Raw genomic sequence first — 19451 nt, forward strand, 5'->3', positions numbered from 1 at the left:
ATATAGAAATTAGTAATTCATACATAGGTTACATTTAAAGTTTTTTTTAATACCTATTTCAAATTCAAAGAAAACTAAAGGCAGTAACAATAAAAAGTAACCAAACGTAGCATGCGAACATTATTTTTTGTTATTTCCAGCAAATAACAGAGTTCCGAGCGTTTACTGCACCTTAATGTCATCTACGTGCTGAGGGTAGATGTAAAAATGCATTCCGTGCGATAAAACGTACAGCGAATATCACCGCACACGACATCAGGATAAGCCCCCGTGTTTATTTCCAACACGCGAGATACGGAATATCGCATGACTTATTTAAATGAACAAGTTAAGTCAGAATAGCTTGATAAGTGTTTACTTTTATGGGCGTCACAGCCATGTTATGCTTTTATAAAATATAGTCTTCATTACCTCTTATGTTTTCTTCCAATTTGCACAGAATACCTTACCGATATGGCCGTCGTCTCGTCGAGCTAATGCAACACCCTTATTTTTGACATCCGACTACTATTCGATTATTAACATAACAAGCACAATTACGACATTTTAAAACCATGACATAAATATTTTAAATAATATTTTGGATCACCATTACAAAGTTATATCGTTATTTCAAACTATGACCAATGACATTGATTTATAGCACAGACTAAACAACCTTCAAGAATACAGAATACATCAAAATAGTTAAAAAGCTAACACTTTACACTAGTTTAAGAAAACAATATTGAGTTGACTGTGTATTCTTCCAGACTATTCTCTACATTTATAACAAATTTTATCGAAATCCGTTTAGCGAACAAACTAACAGACATCCATCTCTTCACATTTATATTATTAGTACGTTTATACAGATTTACAGTTTCTATTTTTAATAGAGAGAAAAGGATGAAATCTCACTTACTAATACATGCGAAAGTTTGTATGGATGTTCGTTAGAGTTTGTAGTCTGCTTAACGGATTTTGACGAAATTTGGCATATATGTCTAGAAGAGCACATAGAGAACTTATACTTACTATTTTTTTAACTCCGCATCTCTCACTGGCCATGTCAATGTAAGTAGTGTTATTCCCATAGTCCATTTTGATCGAATTTAGTTTGTTATCGGTCGTTGCGTCCAACAGTTGCAAATAAATGCACAACATTCGGCGCAGCGGGAGTTTTTTTGATAGCAAATCCCATAAACTGGCCGCGTACTATTCCAATCAAAATTGAGCGGCGAATATCTAGTGGCTGTTTGGAAATACAAAAATGTGTAATATAGAAACTAGCTTTCGTGCTAGTACGTCTAGTACGTACGTAGGAATTAAAAAAAGCAAGTAGCCAATGTGTTCCTCCAGACTATCCTCTACATCTATGCCAAATTTCATCGAGATCTGTTCTCCCGACTATAAAAAACAATAGGATGACTCACGCTTAAAGTTAGAAGGGTAATCAGAGATCATGACGATGTTAGAGTTTGTAACCTAAACTGCTGAACGGATGTTGATGAAATTTTGCATTGGTATGGAGAACTCATACACTACTTCTGATCCTAAAAATAGTTACGGTTCCCTCAATTAAATTAGTTATTTTCGTGTTTTCGGTTCAACATATATTTTTGAAATTTGACCCATATTTAAAACGAAGTTTGGAGTACCACATGGGCTACGGTCTACGGTTCATCACCGAAAAATGTCAAGTTCCCGAAGGATAACTATAATAGTTTTTGTTTTTCGTGTGTGTGTTTTTTTTAATAATGCACGGCTGAAGTCGTAGGAAACAGCTAGATATAATTAATTGCTAGAATTAATTGCGTGGAGTAAAGTATACGATGGGTATCGCATTACAACGCTCACATCCGGAGAATGACGCGTCGCCGCCATTTTGTTTGCGTGGCGTCTGATTAACTGATGCCGAGGGACAGGGGGCGGGGGTAGTGATAGATGATCCTTGACGTCATTAGCTCGGCTTTTACCACTAAGGAATCGACATATCTCATGTAAATGCTATTTTTTAATTTTTTTTTGGCAATGTACATGTTCATAGGAATAGGCATTGCTTCAGAAAAACATTATCTGTGGCAAATAGCATTTTAATTAATAAAAACGGAACAAATGTATAGAATATATGAAACACATTTTGTGGCATCGCGACTTATTGTACCATAGTTGTTTGCAGAAATAAATTGTTGTCGAACGCAAACTGTTTGCCAAATTACTGTTGCAAATTTCTGGCACAATATTGTAGAATTGCAATACAATATTTATGTTTAACTAGCTTTTGCCCGCGACATTATCCACGCGGAATTACAAACAGTAAGTAACCTATGTTTTCTTCCAGATTATATTCTATACCTGTGCTAAATTTCATCGAGATGAGTAAAGCCCTTAAGGAGATGCCTTCTAATAAACATCCATCCATCCATCTAGTTTAGATCGTGTCCGTATATTTTATATGCGTTTTATTAATCCACTTTTTTTTGCATTTAGTATACGGAGAAATATATGGTTACAGTGTACTTTTTGATGTGATATTTTTGTTATTAAAATGTAATGTACAGTAAATTACTTTGGCTAAACTCATGGCCTGTTTCCCAGCTAAGTTTAACTATTTGGTAGTTTTTGTTATGAGTTTTACTTCCTTGAAACTTATGACAACCTAACACTAATCAATAATGTAATGGAAAAATAAGTGGTAACTTCAGAAACCTAGAATTAGAGCTAAATTCTAAATCGTACTCAATCTATGGACTATCTCATGAATATTTGCGGAGTATCGTAGAGCTCTAAGATGTCTGAACATGAATCATAAGACAGCGGCGTGCCAACGTGACGTCAGAGGGGCGATAAATCCCGCCGAAGCCCGCGGCCGTGATACACGACCTGTGAACTCTTCCAAACTTGTCCGATGTAACTTTACATAGAGCGGAATTAATGGTGACGTTTATGAACTTTAGAGATCTTAAAACTGTTATAGATGTTATTAAAAAGAAAAGTTAAGTAAATAAGATTAAAATATTTAAATTTGAGTCTTAAAGTAGTTAAATAGTTTTATAATCTATTACGATAAAAATATGGATTAAATCCTACTTGTTTTAAACGGGCGTGAAGTGGAACCAATTCTGCGTTTCGTCTGATGAGTGTGGTGCCGGAGGCCTAATTGGAAAAGGAAAGGGACTAACCCTTTCCATTACCACCCTTTTCTTAAGAGGAAAGGATGGGAAGGAAAAGTGGATTTGACAGTGGAGGAGACGCATTGGAAGGGGAAATGTCCTCTTATGTGCGTCTCCTCCTCCGTCTATTAAGGGTAGGTAACGCATCTGCAATTTCGGATGTTTATGGGCAGCGGTCGCTTTCTATTCCAGTGGATTCAGGTGGCCGCTTGCTCGTTTGCTATCTTATATTATAAAAAAGACACTTTGAGATCTTTTTTTAATTTTATTCACTCACTGATAAACATAAAAAAGTGTGATCTGTCTTTTTATTTTATTAAAATAATGTAAGTTTGTATATTCGGATAATTTTAACCAATTACTTTGTTCAATTCAGTTATATTCGTTTACGAAATTGAATGGACGCTTAAAATAATTGATTTAATACGTGCCTTGTCAGTCGAGCTTTTAAAATTATTGCGTAATGTAATAATCTTTGTATTATCTTTTAATTGGTATAATAATTTATACGTTTAACGTAGAATACAATATTATAAATGATACAGTAAATATGCAAAAAGCGTCTTTGCGATGCTTTTAAGGTTTCGAAAGTTACAATTGAAACTTAAAAAGTACTAAATAAATCGAGTTTTACTATTAACTTAGTTACATTTACTGAACTTTTAATAGAATTACATCTTTAAGAGACTTTAAGGAAATCTTTAAATTCGTTTTTAATAATATATTACAACGTCTAAGCAACATAATTATCTAGAACGGCATAGCGGGGCTTAGCCGCTCTGAGCTTGGATTAGGCACATCACAGACCTCTTATCTTTTGAAGCAGAAATATGGTCGTTATAAATTCTGGTTAAATTCATTTTATATCGGCTAAATTGAATCACTGCGAAGGATAAAATTATCCACATAATTACTCTTATACCTTTACCGCATTGAAAAAGAAACATTTCTCTAACTTTAACGTTAACTAGCTGTTTCCGTGTAGCTTCATATAAGAAAATATAAAAACTTGTTTATTGTTTACATTTGTTAAATTATCAAATGTCAAAATGATTGTTACCATATCTTGTTCCTTAATGTTGACAGCTTGTAGTTTATAGTCCCTTTCCCACATGATGGCTTTTTCCAATTCATTTATCTCCTAAGTTTAATAGTATGAAAACATATAGCCTAAAGCGTGTCGTAAGTGTAGGGCTTTTTATTAAAGAAAGAAGTATTAAAAATATACTGTGATTGCTGACATCCTACACCAAGAAGTAGTGTGTGTTTATACTTTATTATATTAGTAAAGATATCGATTAGATGGTTTATTAACTAATAGCTAAAGATATCCCGAATTATTATGAATTTATTATAAATCGTTACGCGTTTGAATGTTTGTCAGAGCGTAGCTTGCGGTTACGATCGCATCTGCTACGCCGTAGAACCTTAACCGCTTCAAATCGTCGAATTGTTAACGAATGAATTTTCACTGCGATATTCGACATTTCTATGAACAGATCGGATCAAAATGTTTATGACCATTTTATTAAATCGGTTACATTGAAGTGTTTCAACAATGTCTAAATCAGTGTAATTCTTTAGTATTAAAAAACTTAATAGTATCAAGAATGTCTTAGTCTTTGTCGTAGATGCGACAAAAAAGTTTACTCTATTGAAGCTTTTTGTAAGAAATGTATCAAGTAAATTAAATCTTTGCTACCTGATTAGAGAACCTCATCCGCGAATAGTGTTCAGATATTGATACACCTCACACCTCCAGCCTCAGACCTCACACCTCACAGTTTACGGCGGTCGTGGCGCTAAATAATTAACAATTCACATGACGAGGACTCAAGACTTACGACCCGCTGCTTGACTTATGCAACAACTTGTTCCGACACGTCGCGTCGCCTTCAAATTTAGGATTAACTTCAACAGTACTTAATTCTGTATACATCTAGATTTTATGGCTTAGCTTAGATTACTTAAATTGGTACTATTATTAATTCATCCCTTTGGAGAATTATACAAAAGTAGCTGTTCCCGTGCGGCTTCATCCGCATGAAATTATCAAAATTTTGTTTTATTGTTTACATGTGTCAAATTGACATGACATTACAAACCTTGGCAATCTTGTTTCCTTGATGTTGGCAGCAACTTATGGTCTCTTTCCCACATTAGGGTTTTTATCCAAAATATTTACCCCCTAAGTTTAATGGCGTGAAAATATATAGCCTAAAGCGTGACGTAAGTGTAGGGCTTTTTACTAAAAAAAGAATTATTCAAAAATATGTTGTAATTCCTGACATCTTAGGCAACAAAAGTGTGTGTTTACGCTTTATTATAATAGTATAGATATATAATATATATAGTATAGTATAATATATATTAATATACAAAACAAATGTTATCGAGGTTTGTAGAAGACTATAATAATATAAAAAAATTAATAAAGAGTTGGTTATACCTTCCAGGTATTACGTTGATACTTTTCCAATAAATATTCTTTGTGCGAGGCAGACATTCTCTCGGAATACAAAATTACAAATCTCTATCCCGCGTCCTCCAACTTTCCCTGTTTATTGGACAACTTGTGTAATTCAATATTTCTCTTTGTTCTTTATTTACTTTGCATGTCACATCGTCTTGACACTATTTTCTTGTTGACACGTTTCTGTTTGAAGGTTTTGTCGACGCTTAATAAACGAATGTACAAATAACATTTTTAAATTGATCTTAAACGATACTATACAAATTATAGTCGGCGTAATACTACTACCACATAGAAGACACTCAAGTAGCCTAATTATAGTTCACTTTCCCTTCCCACCCTTTTCTTATAAGGACAGTATGGTGAGGAAGAGTATTTGACGAGGAGAGGTGCATAGGAAGCAGAAATATCGTCTCTGTATCCGTCTACTCCTCTTTTGATTAAAGGAAAGCAACGAGTCTGTAATTGCGGATATCTAGGGCCAATTGTCGCTTCGCTATTTTGGCGAGTTCAATTGGTCGCTTGATTTTATGATATATCAACCTCCGTATCCCAGAAAATTAGAATTTAAGCATGTCCATTTAGTTTTTGATTGACTTCCCAAAAGAAGGAGGTACTCAATTCGTCTGTGTTCGGGATAACTCCTCCTCTGGTAATTTTGAAAATTGTTTTTTTAAAAAAAAAACAATTTCCTCGCCTCTTCCACATTCATTAGCGTTACAGTGTGAACATGGTATCATTTAGAATATTCGTTTCGAGAACTGTCAGTTCAAAACCACTGAGCTCTACAGTTCATTACTTGGGTTGACAACTATAATTTGGTTTTTGCAATTTTCACACGAACGTGAAATTGCATTAATGGTCCGATAAAACGTGCAGCGAGTGCCGCATGGAAATTAGCCCGATATTCAATGGACGTGAGGTAGATTATTAAGGATTTTAAGAAATGAAGATTAATAGTGGAACTATTGTTGTCGGAAACAAATAAGAGCATTATTAGAATAAACTAGGAGATATCTAAACATAGATCGCTTAAGCAACCATACAAAATACCAATGACCTTACTATGGCACTCTTGCTTCTTGATGTTGGCAACTCGTATCGTATGGTCTCTTTCCCATATTAGGGTTTTTATTAAAATATTTACCCCCTAAGTTTAGTGGCGTGAAAATATATAGCCTAAAGCCTGACGTAAGTGTAGGGCTTTTTATTAAAAAAAGAATTATTCAAAAACATGCTGTAATTGCTGAGATCTTAGGCAACAAAGAAGTGTGTGTTTACGCTTTATTATAATAGTATAGATAATAAAACAAAATGTAATTGTATGGAATGTATATAAAGCTAAATAAATAAAATAAATAAAATAAATAAATAAATAAAGCTTTGATATTAATGACTGTACATTGCACCAAGAAGATGATGGCTAGAAAGAGATGGATGTATTGCGTAAAAAGTGACTTGATCAAAGGATCACTCCTTCGATCGACAGAGATGACGGAAGATAAATTAAGATGAAGGACAAAATCCTAATGGCCGACCTTACGGGAGTAAAATAAGGCAGATGATTATCTACCTTAGTTACCTATTTTAGTCTAGTAATTATAGGAATTCGATTTGTATTATTAATTCTGCTACATTTCTGTTAAGACATTGACAAAAGTGATGCGTTTTACAGAATTTACAAAAGCACAAGTAACAAAGATGTAACAAATTATTAGAGGATTATATTTACAATTCTAATAGGGTATTTAATTAGCCCCAAATTCGTAATCCGAGGCTTAGCAAAATCCATGAAATCTGCAAGGGATTCATTGTAAGGCCGCCCGATGACAACAAACCCTTTATTAATTCTAAAGCAATTAACAAAACGGTCGGACCGCACGGGAATATTTGTCCTTGTTCTAACAAAAGATAATCCTTAAAACATGCGAAACTTAGTGAGAATATCTACTACTTTTATATTAATTTAACAGAGAATTGCTATTTTTTCTCTTGAGTACTACTTTCAAAAAGATACTGGTTACGATCTCTGCTGATACTACTTTAAAGTTTTTGAACCCTTGACTATATTTCCCGTAATAGAATACAAAAAGATTTACTACTCAGACTTTGAGTGTGAAAAGAGTTTATTATGGTAGCTGTAGCTTTAAGATTTGAGAGGCAAGATGCTATCGTATTTTTAAATGTGCAACAGACAGGAGGCACAAATTACCTTTATTTGTCTCTATCCAGTGCATTATACAAAGCCCTTATAGCAGTTATTTTAGTAAAATGTTGCATTACACAGATTTACAAGGACATCAAGAAGTGGTAAACTTTGCGGTGAGAAAGCGTGTAATGACGCGAGACACATTAGCTGGCGTTCTCGTCTTCGTGCGGTGCTAGTGATGTAAATCCTTATGATACCTTTGCCCTATCTTATTTTTTTATTTTACTTATCTGTACAAATATTGTGATAATTCCAAGTTATTCCAAAAAGGAATCGTGCTCTCGAATGCTCGAATTTATTCCTGCAGAAGTATTGAATTTTGGTTATTCAAGTTGTAGTTAAGTAACTACTAATGTCTTTACTTTTCTACCGATTTATTAAAGGATAAGAGGAATTAAGATCTAACTTGGCTATTGTCTATAGATTTGAAGTAAATCCTGATAAATGAGGCCTGCGTTGGCGGCGTACGCGGCGCGGGCGTGAGTTCCGAACTCACAAATTGTCGTTTGTTTATGAGGTTTATTTGCGAGACATAACAGACGTTCTCTCCGCGCCCGACCACCATTACTCAGCCGGGTTTAACTCGTTGAATTTTAACCGAGATTTAATGTGAAGCTACGTTTGAATGTGTCGCATTACTTGAACAAGTTGAAGCTAAATTTTTACTGGATGATATAAAATTAATTCTTCTTCCAAAGTAGATCTATAAAACTTAGATTTTGCTTTAAGTTAAATATTAAATGTGTTTTTCTCCTCACAATTCGAGCTGTATTTAGATAATCTAAGTTGTATGCATTGCTGAATATTATACTAAAACAATAATTATATAACTTAATAAGATGATTTTTTAAATGTCATTCCAGTAGAGTAGTTCAAACGCTCCCCAAAGACACAATCCTCGCGTCGTATTTGCGATCCAAAACAAACGCCAGCGCCCCCGCCCGCGCCCTCCCCCTAGCGGCACCAAACACAATTGGGGATGAATGTAGGATTCTGCTGTTTCGCCTTTAAAATATATTGAAGCACATTAAATACGATTCTCATTCAAACAAGGGATTTTCGATGCCGCCTAATAAATCAGGTTAAAACCTTAAGACACATTAAAAATCTAAACCTTACCAATCTATTGTAGATTAGATGGATTGTTGAGGATTTAAATGTCTTAAGACTGTAGTTCTTCGCATAATGTACCGTCGACGTCAATTGAAGTAGGATATTTTGAAAGAACCATACTCAACGTCAAAACTAACAGTACCCATACTTTTAAAAATAGAAACGTAGACTTATTTTGAACTCCAAGTAACCATGGTTTGCGAAAATCCCATTTTTTGTATCTACTTTAATCGATGGAGGTGCAGACAGAGGATATTTCCCCAACCTACCCGTCCAATACCCTGTCAAATGCACTACCCTTACCCATTTTTATCTTGTACGAAATGGATGACCCGCTAAAAAAACTATTAGTTGTTACAAATGAAAAATAATGTTAAAAATCTGATGAAACATTGTTTTTTTTTTTAAATTATATTTGAAATTAAAATGGACCGCAACTAATCAGATAGTGTAAGTTAGTATAGCTTAAAGTAATAAATCTAGTAATATCCGAACGTCAAGGGATCACTCACGAAACTCATACTTTGTTGTAAATCCTTTCTGATTCCAGACGAAAGGTTTATATCGTTCAAGTTGAAAGTTATACCATCCTTGTTTAAGTCGACGTTAGATCAACGTTTATTTCTTCAGGGAGCTCGCGAGCTTTATCGCTTTTACTTCGCGCTATTTGATATCGTTTTAACGATAAATATTAAACTTTATGTACCACGTTTACTTTTTACAACTGTAAAGTGTATGAACTAAAATGAACAACTACAAGAAGTATTACAAGTCATAAGTAAGTTTATTACAAAACTGAAAGACTAACACTTAGTAGAAATAATAAACTTAATTGATTTTATATAAATACATACAGATTAACATAACTTGTAAATAAGGGATGAATTTTTTTTCGATGATTGTTACCAAAATGAAAAAATTCTACAATTTTAGGATCAAGGATAGTTAAAATATATGTTTTTTCTTAAAATTAAATTAGACTATTTTTTACGTATTTCAATATGGAAATTTTGGAAAGATTACAATCATCATCTCCCCTACATCATCTTAATAACTCTGTCATCCGTCATCTCAGTTACTCCCTTCTTCATGTCACCTTTCACGCAATCCATCCATCCCTTTTTAGCTCTACCTCTACCGATCTACCACATTCAAACGATGTTATATAATTTGCTGTTATATTTTTATATACATTCGTAAAGTAAATATATCGTTGATAAGCTATGTAATATCAGAAGTGAGATGAAGTCTACAATGGCGCTGGCAGCGTAACTCAATATTCACGAGGGACGTTTGTGTAGTGAGTTGTGACGTCACGTGTGACGACATTCGACACGCGCATATTGGACGACGTCTCCCTTGTGGATATTTTAATATTAAAGTATATTTAACTAGTTCGTGTACAGACTTACGCATGGTTATTCTCATCAAAATATATAGAAGGATTCGAGACTCTCCTAAGTAGGGTAGCTAGGCATAGTTAGATTGATTACGTAGATTCCATAACGTTGTGCCTACACTTGATATCAGGGTCGATAAAATGTTTCTGTTAATATGATGTTATTGTACATGAAGCTTTAAATATCCAATCAAATAAAGTGCTTCAGATTTTATAGCGTGACGCGATAATTGATATGAAAGTTCGATGGCCGATTAAATTTTGCACAAGCAATCGTATGCAACTAAATATGTGATGTTTCCACAGATGCAATAAAACTGACGTAATAGTTGTAGCTTGAGTTTTGTCAGTGATCGTAGTCGTAGTACTATAGTTTTTTTTTTCTAAAAAATATTAGTAGATTTTTGTTAATTTACTAATATTTCCTTTAACCATTTCAACTTAGCTCTAGGCTTGTTGCTAGGATATGGTTCACGACAATAGTCGAATAGCGGGATTCGAACCCTAGACCGTAAGATCGGTAGTCCGTACCCCAAACCATTAGGCTATTGAGGCTTTATTTATAAAATAATATAATAAGGATGCATTTTTCGTTTTTTATCTTCAAATCTTTCTATAGCTGAAGGCTAACTTTTTTACTTTAGAGAGTTTATAACTGGCTGTATTCAGGTTACTTAGGTTTTATTCTTCGCTAACTAGGTCATTTACAATGAAGTCGTGTTCATTCTTCTGTCTGTGACACTGATTTACGTATCGGGTGCTTGGCCCTGCTTTTATCTGTTTTATTTTACTTCTTACTAATATTATGAATGTAAAAGGTTGCATGGATGGATGTTTGTTAAAGTTTGTAGTCAATACTGCTGAGTTGACCTCGATAAAATTTGGCACAAATGTAGAATTTAGCCTAGAAGAACGTACAGGCTATCCGCTTTTGTTTTTTTAATTCCATGCAGAGTCGCGGGCGAAAGCAATTTCTATTACATCGATTGTAAAGAATAATAATGAACCTTGTAGGCCACAAAATTAGTAACAGAATTCAATAGAACCCTACTATGTAGTCATCGCGAATGAATGAAGTAGTGAGCGTGACGTGCAATCACGTTGACGACTCGTCTACCGTCAATTGCATCCGATACCCGGTTATACCCGGCTCCGCTTCACCCGGGTACAACCGGGTACATCCGTCTCCGCTCTCAGCGACGAGGAATTCAATTTCAAATCTCATAAAAGAAAAGAACAACATTTAACAGGTATATCTATTGCATGATCTCATTTTAGACTTGTCATGTAAATATAAATAAGGGTAAGTTAGAGGTTAGTTAAAGGCAGCAAAGCCTAAAAAATATATATATTATTGCTATTTTATATTTACAGGCGCATATATTCCTTGCCGCTGCATATAAACGACCCTCGTTTTGCAAACAAACAGCAGTATGAGGTCACGTAAGACGATTGCTGACGCGTGCGAGCTCATCCCATAGAGATGCAGTCACCTCGCTCACGTACCTGCAGTATGGAAGCACCTTTTGTATGCTACTGCTGTGTTATCGCACAATATATTCTAAGCAGCCGGCAGCACGTAGCAAAAATTAAGGTGTGCAACTCCAGTCATAAATATTTAAGCACTAGCTGTTCCCGTGCGGCTTCACCCGCATGAAATTATGAAAATTTTATTTTATTGTTTACATGTGTCAAATTACCAATTGCAAATGTCAAAATGACATGACATGATGACAAAGCATGGAAACCTTGGAAAGGAACCATCCTTGATGTTAGCAGCAACTTATGGCCTCTTTCCCACATTAGGGTTTTTATCTAAAATATTTACAATCTAAAGTTTAATGGCGTGAAAATATATAGCCTAAAGCGCGACGTAAGTGTAGGGATTTTTATTAAAGAAAGAATTATTCAAAAATATGCTGTGATTGCTGACATCTTAGGCAACAAAGAAGTGTGTGTTTACGCTTTATTATAATAGTATAGATATAGATAAAAATTTAAAAGTTGCATGTGTTTATTTTGGACGTTATCGTTATAATAGCGACGGCTTTCTCTTGCCGTTTACTCAACTAAAGGCATTTTATCTTAATAAAAGTAAACTAAGCTGAACCGAGAGAACTACATCGATAAATAAACGATAAAACATTATTAACGATCTTCCGCATACGATAATCCATCATTCGTCTTCCACTCGGTTTACCGACGCTGTCAGATGACGCGGCAAATATGGCGGCGGCAACATGGCGGCTGACAACTGCCAAATGACAGATTGATAGATGCTGAATCCATGCTGTCAATTAGATAGTTCTCATTATGTAAATCAATTTAGTTCAATCTTAAAATGTATTCAATTATACCTTACTACTAACTGTTCCCGTCCCGATAAAACTTTAGTTTAATGTTAACATTTGTCGACAATGGCATATGTCGAAATTACTGTTACCATAATAAATCTGCTTCCTTAATGGTTGGCATATGAAGGATTTTTCCAATTTATTTACCCCCTAAGTTAACTACTTTGAAAATATATATAAAGAAAGAATTATTCAAAAATATGCCGTGATTCTGACATCCTACACCACTAAGCAGTGTGTACTTTATTACATTAGTAAAGAAGTAAAGATACTAGAAATAATAGTATTTACTAAATACCGTCTTTGCCAAGCACTTACAAAAATTGTAATAACAACGTTTTTTTTGGTTGTGAATTTTCCGTTCTCCGTGAGGCCACAACGACATACTTCAGACTCATGAACTAGTAATTGTATTACGTCCTAACTGCTATACTTGGACGGGCCACGAAAACAGAGAAAAGCGATAAACTGATTACCTTTAATTAAAAACAAAAATACATCATCTTTAGTTGATCGCAACACCAACTGCAAAAATCATCAGTAAAGATTGATTTTTGAACTGAAAATCAATGTGAGCCATTGCCTTGTAAACACCTTATAGACATAAAGGTGGCGACAGTATTTTCAGTTCTCAATTGACAAAAATTGACTATTTTTCTCGAAGACACTCTCGACCTTCGTAACGTCTTTGGGTCTTATAGGACAATTGCTTAATAATGCTTGGAGCAATACATTAAACCGCATTCTTAGTGGCCACAACTTACCATCAAACTTTTACAAAACCATTTAACTTCGTTTACAAAGTCTTTATTTGATGAAGGCGGCTTTTACCAGATATGAAATATTCATAACCTCTGCACTTTACCGAAGTACTCTCGTAAGATGTGTTCCGCGGGCCGCGGCCATAATACCTCATAGGAGCTGTTCATGAAACAGAATATCGTAAAATATTGTTTTGAAGTAAATTATGGTATTAGAACATACATACGTCAAGAACATAAGGTATAGAGAAATTGTAATTTCTTCAGGAGAAAAAACATATTTCTAGTAACAATAAAAATAACTGTAAAGTGTTAGAAATAAAGCATTTTATGTCAATAACTAGCTGTTGCCCACAACTTCGTCTACGCAATTTTATGTCAGCTACCCTTCAGTGAAAATACATCATCTTCTCGAAATCAGGAATTTTTCTTATGTTATTACAAACAGACATTCCAATTTTATTATATGTATAGATTTAATTAAGTCTTCTTCGAAGAGTTATTCCAGCGCTCATACTTTATGCAACGTTATTACTTTAATGTTCTATTAAATATGGTTAACATTTTCCAGAGGGTCTATTACGAATAGATGCGTGATAGTTTCAAGAACGCATCCGTAACGTAATCGACAGAATTTGTATGAAGGTGTACTTTGGCGCTGCACAAACTAAAACCACTTTTATCGTTGACGTTACGAAAACGAATACGAATACGAATATTCGTTGTAACCCCTCAGAAGTCAGCGTTTTATTTCCGTCACATGATTAATTGACATCTTGCGACGGGTTCGTTGATAAATATATCATACACGATGTCTTAACATGTTTTGTGACACTTGTCGACTCTGTAACTTTATCTTTGGCGTTATATGATATTTTTTCACGATCTTGATTTACCGTTATTTGTGAAAAATTAGCTTTTGCTCGAGACTATATCCACGAGAAATTAAAAGATATAGTCTATGTTACACAGCATAGCTTTTTAATGGTGAAAGAATCTTTGAAATCGGACAATTAATTTTTGAGTTACTTCAATATATATCAAATCAATGAAAAGTTTTCATTTCACTGAAAAAACAAACTTTTCATCTTTATAATATTAGTAAAGATATAGATATACATGTACTTACTGCATTGGCGCAGCGACCCGAAGTGAGTCTTGGCCTCCGACACGAGAGAGATATGGATATAAGGAACATCAAGTCACAATGAGTTATAGGTTATGATGGTTAATCAGGTCATTTTAAATGATTAATTTGCACGTATTCATACAACATTTTTAGCTTACTATTTATACGTATTCCGAGCACTTCTAAATTGGCAGATAAAATCTACAGGGAGACAACGTGATCGCATCGAATCCATTAATTGCAATAAACAAATATTTATTTACCGCTCCAACTACTTTGAAAATTGCCAATAGTCGACTACTCGTGTATTTATTCGCACGGTGAAAGCGCTTTTAAAACTCAACACAGAAAAAAGGCCTGTTTTATTTTTACGTATACCGTGTTTACACTTTTTTTTATTTCGATTTATGATAAATTTTTCATCTATCAGTTTCCGTGAATAAACCACAAAAAGATTCATGGAAGTGAGAAATAAATTTTACGTTGCGTATATTTGCTATTACATTTTGACAGGCGTCTGTATAGTCGGAAGGTTTTTTCCACAAAATGAATTTTATATTAATTAAAAGTGAAATCTCTTATACAAAAGTTATTACGAACAAGCTATCATCCGAATTCAGAATATTAGCACCACCGATTGGAATTCATAACAGAGATCACAGAAATTTATTTAAGCAAGAAATCACTAGTATCCATTTGGTCACAGCTTCACGGTACTTGTAATAATTAGGTAGTCGGTGCGTAGGGCGTCGTTGCGTGACTCAGTTGCAAATCGCTGGCCCAAAGAGTTGTACGTGACTGTCGTAGATCTCACTTTTGTACAAAGGTGAGGTAAGGAATTTCTTGTACGGGCTTTTGATCTTTTTGTCAATTCAATAGGCGTTAAGGAAATGTCCATCATTTTAACCTATTTTTCACTAACCCGGTAGCATGATATACTTCTCATGCATTTTTGTAGTACCTGTAGTTAGGCTACAGGATGTTTTATTACCGATAAAATTATAAATTATAAAGTAAACTTATTTTTCTAGTAAATTGTTGAAGGATGTGTCTACACTTTTAAAAGGTAATATTAGATTAATATGCGGAACCACGAGCGTTGGGTTTGCGGTGATGATTTATCGAGAAACTAGAATTTTACTTTGCTATAATATCTAGCGACTGCAAATATCTCTACATAGTGGAGAGTTTAAGAATGTTTTTAACCACATGCATAAAACTAGCATTCCAGCAACACTTTATTTTACTGGCATGTATTTTCGCTTTTACATTACATCAGCTTTTTAGGTAACGAGTAAATGAATCTTTTTCAGCAAGGTTCCTGTTCCTCAGTGAGGATAATCAGGATATTTCCGTAGTAAATTAGCATACTTAGATATTCCTTTCCTTCCACGGCTATCAATAAAGTCTATTCTTTTATTTTTAAAATGCTTCCGATGGATTAGTATGCGCCAGCACGCGCCAACGCCGACCCATCCGATAAAAACGCTCCGTCGATTTATTACCCAAGTATTGGATTATTTTAGATACTGTAATTATTTTAAAATTGGACCTCCTTACTATTTATAGAATCCTTTGAACATAGGAAGTTTAATAACAATGGGAAATAAATACTGTAATGCCTAATTTAAGTAAAATGTAACTACAATTTTGATTCTTTGAATGAGAAAATATATTAAAACTAGCTTCCGCCCGCGACTCTGTTCGCGTGGAATTAAAAATACAAAAGGGGGCAGCCTTTGCGTTCTTCCAGATTATCCTCTACAGGTATACCAAATTTCATCGAAATCCCTTCAGCCATTAAGGCTACAAACTCTAACAAACATCCATTCATACTTCTAAACTTTCGCATTTATAATATTAGTATGAAAAGTACGTATGATGGAAGGAATTTAAGTAATCTATTGCTGTTTTTGACAATTACTTATCTGCATTTATGCGATTTCTCTTTGTATGTTTTTCTTTGCATTTTTAGTAGTATTTTTGTAATAACTTGTAAATCTTAACTTACTAATATAATGGGATTTTACACATGTATGATCAATATGCGCTTAAGCATACTTAAGTGAGAGCTTATTTGAATAACTCTCGTTTGTACTAGGAGATCAGAACTTCGAATGTGGGTCGCGGCCGCGCTGTCCGACTTCTACTCCAATTGATTAGCAACTTCTGTTTTTTTTTCTATTAATTAACAACCCACTTATATTTGTTTCGATATGATTATTTTGTAATATAATTTTAATTACAGAATTAGAACATAGATGAGATTATTTTTAATCATACTTCATACTAATATTATAAATGCGAAAGTTTAGATGGATGGATGTTTGTTAAAGTTTGTAGCCAAAACGGCTGAACGGATTCCGATGACACTTGGTATAGATGTAGAGGACAGTCTGGAAGAACACATAGGCTACTTACTTTTGTTTTTTTTTTAATTCCACGCGGACGGAATCGCGGGCGAAAGCTAGTTAATAAATAAATTGTTACAATATTTATTTTTTAAAATTGTTGATTCTTAACTTACATCTAAAGGAATTACGAATGTTTTTACATCCCAAGTTATAAACGTAAATAATTTTTTCTTAAGTCAATTTTCTTATTTCATGGCAAAAGTAATAATATTTTGTGATGGGATTGGTTAACATTTCAATATGTGACATCTGTTGCCACCGCCCGCGCCGTGTACGTGGCCCTCAGTATCACTGCATCTCATATATTTCCTGTATGTTTATCACAAAAGATATCTACTTCAGCAAGTTAAGTATATAATAAGTTAGAGAATCATTACATTTTAACCTATAGACTTAGAAGTGTATATTTTAAAGAGTCCTTACAACAATAAATTTTTTAAAATTCATGCCTTATTTTCGTGATTATTGTAACAGGGGGTGTAACTCAGTGGTAGAGTGTCTGCTTCGCATGCTGAAAGTCCTGGGTTCAAATCCCAGCACCTCCAGATTATTTTTAGATAGGTTCCTTTTTGTATGATGTTTATATTTTGAAGGTAATATTTTTTACAATGGGAATACACGTTTTGTATTGTACGTTTATTGTGATCTTGTTATTGAGACGTTATTTTTATCGTTGTATGGTCTAATCTGGGTTTATTGGCCTTTCACTTTTTAAAGAAGACCTCACGTACTTGACGCAACACACTGCGCACTGATACTCGTTCGTAACTAGTTATTATATCGTCCGATATTTTACGAACTTTAATGCAATTACAACTTAAGTAAAAAATAATTAAAGGGATTTTAAAGAAATTTAGTGTTAATTTGCAAAAAAAAATATTGGAGGTGCTGGGATTTGAACCCAGGACTTTCAGCATGCGAAGCAGACACTCTACCGCTGAGTTACACCCCCTATGACGTTTGAAACGAATAAACACTTCACTTACTTTACCATGTCTCTTTATGTGACATTAGAATCCACTTTTTGTCGAGACTACTTTCTGTTGTAAATAACAAAATTTAATAAATATCACAAGCCTTTGTAACAGGACAGTATGATACGAACATTTCAATAAAGCACTTGTTAACTGACAGCTGTCACATTGGTAGTTCTAGATTTTACCGTGCGTGTCGCTTTGTCGGTTGTCTATTGTAAGAGGTAGAAAGGAATCCACATGAAGTCCACTAAAAACGAACGGCTGCGAAACAAAGAGAGAGTGTTTTATTTATTTCTTACGAAAACTACAATTAAAAAATCATCAAATTAACACAATCTGTTTTTTCATACAAAGCTGGCAACTTTGTAGAGCCATCATACATTTTTTTGTCATTTCCCTGACCAGTATTATTATAACTTATGCAAAAAGAATGGATGGATAGATGAATGTTTGTTAAAAGGTATCCAGAGATGTCAGGAATAATCTTGATAAAATTTGGCGTAATTGTAGAACATAGAATAACAAATCGGCTACTTATTATTTTTTTAATATCGTGCGAACAAAGTTGCTAGCAAAAGTTAGTCTAAAAATAAATACAAGATTTAGTCAACGTATATAACTTAGATGCTATTTGGATAAGAGATTTTAGTATTTCAAAGTTATATTAATCTTAGTTGCAACGCTTATTTGACGTGGCTTCCGAAGTTTATAGCTGGAATCCAAGTTTTGAACTTAAGTTTAAGTCAAACGCATGTCAAATGGAACTCTACTAGTTATGAACTGATATTTTATATGATTAGTGTTATAACTAGTAGCTTTCGCCCACGACTCCGTTCGCGTGGAAATAAAAAAAAATAAGTAGCCTATGTGTTCTTCCAGACTAACTTTTACATCTATGCCAAATGTCATCGAGATCTATTTAGCTATTTAGGCTACAAACTCTAACATCCATCCATCTAAACTTTCGCAATTATAATATTAGTAAGACGAAAATAAGAGTGTTTAAAATTGTCTTACTACGTTGCATTCAATTTGCAAAAGGCAGGAATTTATTCTCCTTAAACCTTAAATGTTAATTATAAAATTTTCACCACGAATTCCTTAAAACTTGTGGATTAGTGATTTCCTTACATATTGTCTTATCAAATATACATAAGGGATTATATAGTACATAGTTTCGGACTGCATATTGCATGAAGCGTAAGTTCGCAACATAACCGGTTTCGGAGCAATATAATAGAGAAGTTAACTGACCTGTCAATTGCCCGACAACAAAAGGGTTATTGTACGAGGGCAGTTATGATGAAAGTTTAATCAAGGTTGTCGACTTTAGAATCGATATTAACTGAGGCTATAACAAAATACATATATATGATCTATATTAGGAAATAGTTTATCATTATTCAAAATGAGATTAAAAATAATAGCTTAAAAATCTGATACTTAATTTCGGCGACACTTCCAGCC

The 19451-nt window shown here is 34.0% G+C and overlaps 2 non-coding genes across 2 annotated transcripts; one reads left to right on the top strand and one right to left on the bottom strand.

Annotated features, from left to right (window-relative positions):
* The first annotated feature begins 17480 nt into the window (after nt 1–17480).
* Trnaa-cgc lies at nt 17481–17552 on the top strand. Its single transcript has one exon. It is a non-coding gene; the product is annotated as a tRNA-Ala (tRNA).
* A 335-nt stretch (nt 17553–17887) lies between these two features.
* Nucleotides 17888–17959, bottom strand: Trnaa-cgc. The gene has a single exon. It is a non-coding gene; the product is annotated as a tRNA-Ala (tRNA).
* Nucleotides 17960–19451: the final 1492 nt, after the last annotated feature.

Source organism: Papilio polytes, unplaced genomic scaffold, assembly GCF_000836215.1.
Source record: "Papilio polytes unplaced genomic scaffold, Ppol_1.0 DF821067.1, whole genome shotgun sequence".
Classification (NCBI taxonomy): domain Eukaryota; kingdom Metazoa; phylum Arthropoda; class Insecta; order Lepidoptera; family Papilionidae; genus Papilio; species Papilio polytes.